Raw genomic sequence first — 12,269 nt, forward strand, 5'->3', positions numbered from 1 at the left:
AATAGCAGGAAATGGCTATTATTGGATCATCCGTATTATGTGCTTCCCACAGATGTCTGCTTATTATGGTAGTCTTTACGGTACCAACATCTCTTTGCTTTGGAATTTTTATTTCAGCAGACTAATATAGCTGTAAAAGCCAGGTGGGTGTACTGTAATGGTTAAAGGCATTGGGCTAGAAACTGGGAGGTTATGAGTTTTAGTCTTGCTTTACACAGAAAAGCCAGCTGGGTGACTTTGGGCCAGTTGCTCTTTCTCAGCCCTAAGAAGAAAAAGGCAATGGCAAACCACTTCTGAGAAACATTGCCAAGAAAACTGCAAGGAGTCCATGTAGTCGCCAGGAGTCAGGACTGACTCAAAGTCACCACCTCCCTCGCCAGAAGTCTATAACTGTGAGTTTCTTTCTCAGTGTGCAAATGTAAATTTCAAAAAACATATCAATTTAAATAAAAAATGTTCTATTCAGAAAGTACTTTAATAGAGTCTGGAAGCTAAATGGAGATTGGATTTAATTTAGACCAATCCTATGCTGAATTTCAGATAAAAGGCTTTCCCCCCTTATCTAATGGTAAGGCAGATAAAAATATCCTCTTTCCATCCTGCAGGCAACTTTTTTTCTGACAATTTTCTTGGTAGAGTGGAAAATGGGGAGGCTATAACTGAGAGGAAGCTGGGGTATAGAAAATGCATTCTTGAAGTAGAAAGTATTTTGGAATTGAACGCCTGGCACAAGACATATTGCTTTCCTGCTTGTTGCTTGTTCCCTCTCTCTCTCTTCTATTTTATGTGGCTTAAACTGATGCTAAATCATAACCAGTATTTTTATGGAATAGTCCATGAGAGCTTAATTACCCTGTCATGAAACAATAAGATCACCTGAAACCTTATGCCAATGTCAGTAACTTACTCTCTTTCCCTTTTCACCCTTCCAGCCCAAACAAAAAAAATTCAGAATTATTCATTTGTCTCTGCTACATAAATGCAATTTTTTGCAGTGGTTTTTTGTTATGGTTTTTCATCACGTAAGGCACAATAGTAAGGTGGAAAGGATACACTTGTATACATTTTCAGGGTAATGGTTCCTTGAGTGGAACAGTTTAAAATACATGACTGAAAAATAAAAATGCTGCTAGAGAGAGATTTTTCAGAAGTATGAAGTGCAAAACTCTTCTACTTTTAACCAACAGAAATATTCAGTTCAAAAAAGCCATTACTGAGTTTCTACATCAGAATATTAAGACAAACCACATGGCAAAGGAGGAATATAAATGTACTTTGTGTAATTTGGCCCATATGCACAATCTTGGTAGAAGCAATGTGCTCTGTTAGTTATCTGAAACCATCTTGCCACTCTCCAAAAGGCCCTCGGATTTAGGAGTACGAATGAAATGGAAGATGTATTTGCTTCAAGGTTAGAATGAAACAACCCACTTCAAAATGTTCTGGTGAAAAGTTACATGCTGGCTATGTTCTGAAGCACCTTGTCCATCCTGAAGGTAAAAGTAAGCTGGCACTCTCTGTACATCTTTTCATTTCTCTAGGATTTTCTTCACTCTTGTGTTTTAATTAAGAATATCCTCATTGCCAAATTTTGTAGGCACTACCATGCCAATTTCTTAGCAAGATCAAGTAATTCATTTCTTTTGGGTTTGGTTTGTGGGGGGTATTCCTTTCCTTTCCTTTCCTTTCCTATGAAATATAAGCCCAGCAAAAACAAACTTCTTGCTGATGTTTTTCCTTGCACATAATTGTTATCAGCCTCCATGAGAATGCAGATACACTAAAACAGCACGAAATAAATTTGTGCATAGATAACTATATGGGTGTGCAAAACTCACTAATTCAGGAAGGGCAAGTCTGGAGAACTCTGGAATCATGCCAAACCTTCTCCTGACCATGGCATTCCAGAAGTAAGTATGCTGGTTTCTGGAAGTAAATACTCCAAACCAGAAGCTGTATGAGATATCCTAAACATAGCACTCCAGACAAAACAGTCCTATTTCATGGCTGGACCACCCCAGGGCACCTTGAACTGTTTCTGGTTTGGAAGACTCACTCCTAGAAACCACTGATCCGTCCCCAGAACAGCATGGTCCTAATATGGTGAGTTTTGCACATCTGCAATCACATTTAGGTGTTTGTTTATGCTTAACTTGTAATTTCTCATTATAGATAGTATAGTGCAGGTCTGCTGCACAACTTGTGCTTGTCATATATGTTGTGGCCTGTCCACCCTTGATTTCAATCATTAGTTAGCAGCAATATAGCAAAGATATCAACTGCCATGCATTTCCCAGAAACTGTGTCTTTTTTTTAAGGCAGTCTCAGAGCAAAACACTGTTCTGAAAAAGTACTAGGCCCAAACAACTATCACCCATCCTCTTTCCTTTCCTAAAACTGCTTCATGCTGTTCCTTTCACGTTCAATTTGTCCTTCTCCTGCCCCTGCCCCTGCCCCTCCTCCTCCTCTTCCTCCCCCCCCCCTTGCTTAGGGCATATTCATTTGATGCTTTTTAATCAATGGAGAGGCTCCAATTCTATTTGCATCCAGGTCTTCAAGACTTTATTATTTGCTTAAGCAATGGCAAGAAGCAAAGCAGAGAGATTTGTGAGGCAGCCAAAGATGTCTTTGGATAAAATTCTGATGCATGCAACATGAGGCATAAATTATAAATGTGTTTTTCCTAATAATACATAAATAAATTATGGTATAAAACAGTGGTCAGGAGAGGGAGAGGAGGTGAAGGAATGTTTATCTTTTTAAGGCAGTTGCTACAACCTTACAAATGCATCAGCACTGATTCATTCTACTTGGGTGGCTTTGTTATGCTTAAGACGGCTCCCATTTTCTTACCATCTTATCTGGGAATAAGCCTCACTGAACTCAGTCTGTTCTCATCTGAACCGCTACTCACAGGACTGCCCACTGTATATAGTGGTTTATCCAAACTTTCAAGGGAAAAAAAGCGCCTCCGTAGATGATCTTGTACTGGCCAGAATTTTTTTTTTAAAAAAGGGGTGGGGAGTGAAAGAACCTGCTGCTATGCTATTTGTGCAGAGAAGACAAATATGGCAGTCATTTGTGTAGCAACCTTATTGGTTTAATGCTTCATAAGTGTTCTTTACCTGCTTACCTGGGAATAGGCTGCACTGAATCTAAGGAGACTGACTTCTGAGCAAATATGCAGGGGGAAAGTGGTATTCACTGAATGCTCTTGCTTATTGTGGGGACACCTTTCTTTTTTTACTCTATCCACTCAACTTTGATTTCAGCCATGGAGCGAACATGATGAAACAAACAAAGAAATCATTATTTGATTGTCTTGTTCACTTGGACTTATTCAAAAGCTATTCTTTTAGGGCTTAAGAGATGTGATACAAAAAATGTTGCATCTTGCATTATGTGAGGAAAATGGAAATAACTTTGTCCATATCCCTGATTCATAAATGTTGACAGATAAATAGATCTGTGGCCATTCATAACTGTTAGTAACCAAGTGAACTCCTCTAGATCTGAGCTTCAGACTGAATTCAGAAATCCAACTCTTGTGTAAGCTTGGAAAGTATGTATGTATGTATGTATGTATGTATCAAATTTGTCACCGCCCATCTCCTCCCACTGGATGGACTCTAGGCGGTATTCTAAGCTCAGTTCTCTGCAAAAGTAGTTCCTGTTGCACAGAATTGTGTTGTCTTCTTCCCAGAGGATCCAGTGCCCTGATTTTTGTGTATTCATTGTTTCAATTGATCTTCCTTTGCTTTCCTCCAGTACAAAGCTCAAAAGGGCTCCAGGAACACATCCTTAGTATGTTTCCACTGTATGTGAGCCCCTCAGAAGATTTCTGCCTGCTGATTTGCTGCTATATCATCACCCCTATAGAGCAACTTCTCAGAAAGGTGTGTGGTAGTTGTTGGCTTACATAGGCAAACAAATACATGGGGGAGGAGCAGTGGTTATTTATTTATTTTACTTTTGTGGGGGAGGTTTTGTTTTTCAATTGATAATTCAAAGCATAAGGAAGAGAAGACCAAAGGGAAGATCCTTCAAGAGGAAAGGCAAACTGGACATCTTCCAAAGTCATTGAAATGTGTGTTGTAATAGGTTGAGAGATGCATCAGCACGGTTTACATCTGAATTTGTAAGAGAGGAACCCGGTTCCATCCCATCACTGTCCATGACTCTGGTCCTGACCACTTACAAACATGCATCTCTCAACCCACATTCACTATCACTTACAGCCTTAGGAGGCAAACATTCAGCTCAGCCTCACTCAAGGTTGATGCTATATTCCACGCTTTTGCGGTGACAATCCAATAGCTGTTCTTACAAATATTTGCAGCTCTTGATAATGTCTCAGCATTTCTAGCACCTGGCTCACATAGTAGTAGTAGTATGAAAGCTGCTAGAGAGGAGGGAAAAATAAGGAGAGGGGGAAAATCCTTCTTTCTTCCTCTTCCTTTGCCTAGTGTGGTGTCAGTGAATTAGCAAGATGGGAGAAAATCCAAGGAGGGATATGGGAGACAGGACTTGAATCAGAACAAATAAAAATATTTCAAAGATTCTCCTGGTATCTGGGGCACTGCAGTCTACCGAGATTGTTATTTCCATGTCAGGAAATATGAAACTCAATGTTATCACAAAGAATTAGGGATGAGCTACATCGAGCCTCAGAGGCCACAAGTTATGCAAGTCTAATTTAATAAATTAGGCCTGAAAACTGGTCAGAAATCAGTAGATGTAAACAGCCAGTGCCTGCTGACTTACAATATTAACAGCTGAATAAGAAGGGAAGGGATGAGAACAAAAGAGAAAGAAAGGAGATAAGAGGAGTCAAATTAAGATGGAAAATCCAACCGGCGGAGCAGTTTTCCTGATAGCATTGAACCCAGAGGGAGATTAGGCTGGATGAATACTAAGCAGGAAAACAAGAGGGGGGCAGGGTTGAATAAAAATGGCAAAGACAAATAACAGATCTTTAGAGAATCCAGAAGATCTCAAGTCCTAGAGTATCACTTAATATGAGCACTGAGAGAATGAAGAGAAGAAAGTAAACACAAGAGAATATAAACAATTCTAAACAAAAGGAAGTTTAGAGTCGATGAACTAAGAAAGTCTGTGTGAAGAATTGTTATACAGATAAAACAAGGTAGCATCCAAATGATGGAGGGGGACATGACCTGGCCTGCTGCTGGTCCCTTTATCTATATAATTTGTCTAAAATCAGGGCAAGGGGCTTCGAGGTGGATTTTGTGGATTTCACTGGGGGGCAAGTATCTCTTTATCTTCTTTACATATTGCAGGACACAGAGAAGAGATTCAGGAGAGTAAAAATAAAATATACTTTTGTATGGTAAACATTAGTAGTTTCTTGAGACAGAAAAAATTAAGTAACAAGTTTGTATGATATTTATGCCTGAGGAACAAGGCCAGAGGGAATGTGAAGCTAATTTCATTTAGTTTATTTTAGAGTGGGACAGGCAATTTTGGACCTTTGGGGAATTCTGAGGATGTTTTCAGGGAAATGCACAAATGTGAAAGAGCAGAAAAAAGTACAGGATCACACAATTACCACCATAACAAAAATTAAACTACTTATTACACATCTTTAAAATCAATTCATTTTTCTCTACTGTCAATATATGCATATAAACATTAGCATGTAATATGAGATGCTATTGCATTTATGACTTATTGTTTGCAATACTTTTTTCCAACAACACAGTTGACAACTATATACATGGGCATTGCCAGATGGATTACACAGAAATCAAATTGATTATGTTTGTGGAAGGAGACAATGGAGAAGCTCAATACCATCAGTTAAGACAAAGCCAGGAGCTGACTGCGGGAGAGATCATCAATTGCTCAAGTGCAAGTTCAAGCTGAAGCTGAAGAAAATTAAAGTAAGTCCAAGAATGCCAAAGTATGATCTAGAAAACATCCTGCCTGAATTTAGAGATCACCTCAAAAATAGATTCGATGCACTAAACACTGATGACTGAAGACCAGAAGAGTTGTGGGAAGACATTAAGAACATAATATGCGAAGAAAGTGAAAGATCATTAAAAAGGAAGGAAAGAAGGAAAAGATCCAAATGGATGTCAGATGAGACTCTGGAACTTACTCTTAAATGCCAAGTAGCTAAAGCTAATGGAAGAAAAAATGACATAAGAGAGCTAAATAGAAAATTTCAAAGGGCAGCTCAAAAAGATAAGGAAAAATATTATGATGAAATATGCAAAGACCTAGAGCTAGAAAATCAAAGAGGAAGAACACAATCAGCATTTCTCAAGCTGAAAGAGCTGAAGAGAAAATTCAAGCCCAGAGTTGCTGTCCTTAAAGATTCTATGGGCAATACATTAAATGATGTGGGTAGTATTAAGAGAAGATGGAAGGCATATACAGAATCACCGTATAAGAAAGAATTAGTCGATGTCTAGCTATTTCAGGAGGTAGAATGTGATCAAGAACCATCAGTACTGAAGGAAGAAGTTCAAGCTGCACTGAAGGCATTGGCGAAAAACAAGGCTTCAGGAATTGATGGATTACCAGTTGAGATATTTCAACAATCAGACGCAGCAGTGGAAGCACTTACTCTTCTACATCAAGAACTTTAGAAGACAACAACCGGGCCAACTGACTGGAGGAGATCCATATTCACGCCCATTCCAAAGAAAGGAGATCAAGCGGAATGTGGAAATTATTGAACAATTTCGTTGATTTCACATGCTAGCAAAATTTTGCTGAAAATAATTCAAGAATGTTTGCAGCCTTGCATCGATAGAGAACTACCAGAAGTCCAGGCTGGATTTAGAAGAGGACGCGGTACGAGAGATATCGTTGCTGATGTCAGATGGATCTTGGCTGAATGTAAAGAATACCAGAAAGATGTTTACCTCTGTTTCATTGATTATGCAAAGGTGTTTGACTGTGTGGACCATAACAAGTTATGCCTAATATTACGAAGAATGGGAATTCCAAAGCACTTAATTGTACTCATGCAGAACCTGTACATAGATCAAGAGGCAGTTGTTAGAACAGAAAACGATGACACTGAGTGGTTCAAAATTGGAAAAGGTGTGTGGCAAGGTTATATACTTTCACCCTACTTATTCAATATGTATGCTGAACAAATAATTCGAGAAGCAGGAATGTACAAAGAAGAATGGGGTATCAGAATTGGTAGAAGACTCATTAACAACCTATGATATGCAGATGATACAACCTTGCTTGCTGGAAATGAAGAAGACTTGAAGTACTTGCTGATGAAGATCAAAGATTGTAGTCAGCAATATGGACTACACCTGAATGTGAAGAAGATGAAGACTCTCACAAATGGACCAGTAAACAATGTCACAATAAATGGAGAAGAAACTGAAGTCGTCAACGATTTCATTTTACTCGGATCAACGATCAGTGCTAAGGGAAGGAGTAATCAAGAAATCAAACAACATATCACACTGGGAAAATCTGCCATCAAAGACCTATCTAAAGTTTTCAGAAGTAAAGATGTCAGTTTAAGAACAAAGGTGTGTCTGACTCATGCCATGGTCTTCTCAATTGCCACATACATATGTCTGTGAAAGTTGGACATTAAAAAAGGAAGATAGAAGAAGAATTGATGCATTCGAATTGTGGTGTTGGCGAAGATTACTGAAAACACCATGGACTGCCAGAAGAACAAACAAATCAGTTTTAGAAAAAAAATACAACCAGAATGTTCCCAAGAGGCGAAGATAACTAGGCTTAGACTCTCATACTTCGGGCACATCATCAGGAAAGACTGATCACTTGAAAAGAACATCATGTTTGGTAAAGTTGAGGACCAGCGGAAAAGAGGAAGACCTTCAATGTGATGGATTGATACAATTACAGCAACAATGGATGCAAACATTGGAACAGTCAGGCCTATGGCGCAAGACCAAACAGCATTTCGTTCTGTTATACATAGGGTCGCCATGAGTCATAAACGACTCGACGGAACTAACAACAACATGAGATGTTAATATCTCAGTTAAGCCCCACAAATCAATGTTAGCTCATTTTGCCTGCTTTGATATCAGATTGCCTTTTTTAATGTCCACACAATATATGATGTGCTTTTTCATGCCCATTTCTTGTAATGTAATATTTTATACAGAATTTTTCTAATAGCATTTTTTGCAAATGATTTTCTGTAATATACATCCTCCTGCATATTTTCCCCTACACACATTTCTTTTGCATACAATGAAGTTGTGGACTGTAGTGTAAAATTCAAAAAAGTGTGAATGTCAGCATAATGTTGGCATAACAATATTCTGGTTTACATATAGTCTTGGAAAGTGCAAATGAATTTTGCATCAAGATACAAACCAAATGTCTCCCTGATCCCTTTCTAGCATTCTCTACCATCACAGTAGCTCTCAAAAGACTGAAGTTTTTTCCAGTTTTTCTAGCCAAGTTTCTATTAATGGAAGCAATGAACTTGGGTTAGCTTGCATATAAATCAAATCATAACAAATCTTTCCTATAGCCAGTTACCAGTGTTAAAAATACTAATAATTACAAATAAAGATGTCTTGTATAGGATATATAATAATGGGAGATTTGTTGACATCAAATTATCTTTTCAAAGTTATGGTATAGTGGCCCAGCCAAATATAGAATTGCCAGGTAAACAGAATGTGAGGGACAGGAAGAGAGAAAGAAAAGGTAAAAGAAAAGAGGGAAAAGCTTGACGGCATGGTAGTTGCCTAGAAATTCAGCTAACGTGATCTAGAGGATTGTCTGACAAAACAGCCACTTCCAAGATAATGGTAGAAATCTCATTTGCTGTGGTTTGCTGATCTGGCATGGTATAGAGCAGAAAGGGGAGAGACACAGCCAAGTCGAAGGTGGCTGAGGATCTGCAGTTACACAGATCTGTGATGCACATAAAAAATAACCAGAGCTTTAATTGCACCACTGGGGCTGCCATGTTGAGGGTTTTTTTACCACAATCTGTGGCTACCCTTGCTAACATTCCAGTAGCTCATCAGCTGCACCAGCTGTCAATATTTTTTTTTTTTTTTGCCTCAATTCAAGGTTGTATTGATGGTTTTTAAAGTTCTGAATGGCTCAAGGAACACAGTCTCCAAAATGTACCTACCTGTAATGCTATGTGGGAATGACCTTGTGAGACTGGGCCCAGAGACGCTGCCTAGGGAATGGTCAGATAAGAGGCAGCATAGCCCACAGCTGCATAGTGGGCAGAGCAAGAAGCTCAGAAGGGACCCTCCCTAAATTCTCAGGTTGTAAAGGTGAAGGTGGGAGAACTGTACTTTCAGACTTGCAAGATTCTGTTAAAGTAGCTTTAAAATGAAGTAGAATTAGTTTATCTGGTCATGTTTCCTGTCTGGTCTACCTGGTAAAGCTGACAAGAGGCCTCCACTACCTGTCAAGTGAAGGAAGGGGAAGGACTTTCATTGGTTGGGCCTTCTTATGAAATGCCTCTACAAGGCAATATACAAGGCATACTGGTATTACATAAGTATCTTTTCAATGCCAAAGACATTCTCCTAGTTCTGTATTCAACTTGATTTAAAATTCCTATTATGCAAGGCAATAAATGATTTTATGTTTCCTGTACTATTGATTTGTTTATTTTATTATTTTTCCTTTTTTAACTTTTAGAATTTCTGAGTGCATCAAAAACTTTGGGTTTTGTGCAGATTTGGAAGATGAGGAGGAGGAAGGGTGAAGGGCAGGAGGAAGGGAAGGGAGACAAGGAGAGTCATTAAATATACTCCTATTCATTTGAGAAGGGAAAACATATTTGCTTCCAGAAAGTGGTACTCTGACTCATACTTAAAGAAATGTCCTTCTTTAAATGGTTTGATCTCTCATTTTAAATAAGTTCACACCAGATTGTTCCACAATGGATAAATTCATATCTTTAGTATTAAAGAGGAGCCAAGTGGGTTCCCTGAAGAGCAATGGATGGCAGGAGAGACACCATCACAGATGTCTTACATTTTTAACATACCTTCAGCTTGGAGGAAGCCTGTAGGAAAGCAAGCTCTAAGTAGAATGTAATCAAGAAATAAATGTGAATAGCTAATAAGAGAAGAGCATGTTACAGAATGGGAGTGAAATATATTAGTACAGAAAGTGAAGCACCTTTGGCTCCAAGCGCTACAGATGAAAATGATTAATTAAAGAATGATACAGTATTTCATTGGCTGCCAACTCAGTGGAAGTTTAGACAGACAAACCCACAATTACAGGAAGGAGATCATCAGTTACGCATTTAAAAGAGTATCTGCCAAGCAACTAGTCCTTTAATTAGATGTGCAATTTTAATAGCAAAACCCCCTCCCCCCAAAAAAACAACCAAATGGATTGTTCGGAAGTATGGAAAAGGGATAATCATATGAAAACTGAGAGCCTTGGTTGGTTTTATCTCCCTGTAGCAGGAACCAATTAAAATAAAACAATAAAATACAATTGTTTAGATTGAATTCTGTGATTGCAATTAAAAATACCACATTAGCTATCCCAGATGGAGGAAAAGATAGCTGAGATGGGGGGGGGGAAACCTTTTGAAATGTGAACAAATTAATAATAAATAAATAAATAAAGCACATTTAAAACTGAGAGACGATTTAGGCATATATCATGTCAGTCTCTAGAAAGGCAACACTCACATGACTGAATGCTACTCCATTCAACTCCCTTCCTTCCCTTTATATAGAAGGCTCACATACCGGGCAACAACTGAAGCTACAACTCTTCTCACTGATTGCTGTTTTCTCAGATATTCTTTTCAGCGTAAAGAAATGCTATTATTTGTCTGTTTGTTTGATTGATTGTTAATCTATTTCTAAACATCATATCCCTCATTTCATTGAAATTTTAACAGTCCCCAAGTGTGCAACAATCTGAGATTTTTTAAAAAAAACTTAAACAGAATGACAATATAAAATGTTTATAGTTAAAAATGAATTCTCAATTAATTTATTTATCAAATTTTTAAAAATCCTATAAAAACATTTAAATCATTTAACAACATGGCTGGACAACATAGACTAGGCTTCCCCAATGTAGTGTCTTCCAGATGTATTGAATTAAATTCCCATCATATCTGGTGATTAGTCCAACATATCAAGAAGACCCTCAGGTGAGTTAAAATGACATAGGTTCTTGAACGTAGCCCTAACAAGGTGATACTTATCCATGTAGGTTGAAGCAGGTCCAAGAGTTGACTGGGAGAGTAATTCAATGAAACAACAGAGACAGAGATTGTGGAAACAGTTATTGAGAAGTGACTTGGCTGAAGAAAACTTCAGAGAGTAGAAGAGACACAAAAAGGGAATTTAGACGACCTGCCTTTCATAAGAGACCATGCAAGGGTACCTTGCATGGGTCTGCAAGTAACACTTGCTCACTGCAACTGCCATTTCAAGGAGTCACCTATATCTGCCATCCTGCATTTATAGCATGTCAGAATGATGTTGGAATATGTTCAACAGGAGTATTCCAATGATATGTACGCTACTTGTCTGTTCTGTGCAAGTCGCATGAAACATAGTTCCTGCTTGCATGGAGGATGTCTATGCGTATGCATTATTGATACATTCATAGAATCCATTTACAGTACTTTATATCTGCCACTTGGGTACATTGGTGAATGTGACCATTCAGGGCATTTTTTGACCTGCTAGAAATTTATCAGTTTACTAGTAAATCCTGGCTACTGTCTACCTCTCAATAGACAAAAACCAGTTATTTTACTGCTTGGGAAAGATTTTTTTTTTTTAAAAAGCTATTATTTTTAGACTAACAGTGCTTCTACACTGCTTTGGTTCTCTGTAATCTGATCCCATTAAGTTGGTAAGTACTCAAAAGATAAGCTGACTTTTTCTGGCTCAGCTTCTGTATATTTGAAACCACAAGACCACTATTTTTTTCTTTGATATGTTGCAGATCTGTGGGCTTGTAGTTGGTCCATTTCCCCATTTGCAAGAATTCATGCCTTACTTCATCTTCCAAATAGTGAACTTCAACTTCCTTAGCAGGTTTTCGAAGAGAAAGATGGCTTGATGGCTTTGCAGTTCCCCCTCTTATGAACAACTTAGATGATGAGGTTGATGATGACTGCACATTAATGACAAGAGTATATGCATACAAGAATTTTTACGTAACTAAAAAAGCTAATTTGTGGAGACAGGATCTTGACCACTGAGTTTATTATACATAGTATTGCAAACAGAATTTACAGGAGACAGAATACAATTATTTCAAATAAA

The sequence above is a fragment of the Candoia aspera genome, chromosome 1 (genome assembly GCF_035149785.1).
Source record: "Candoia aspera isolate rCanAsp1 chromosome 1, rCanAsp1.hap2, whole genome shotgun sequence".
Lineage (NCBI taxonomy): Eukaryota > Metazoa > Chordata > Lepidosauria > Squamata > Boidae > Candoia > Candoia aspera.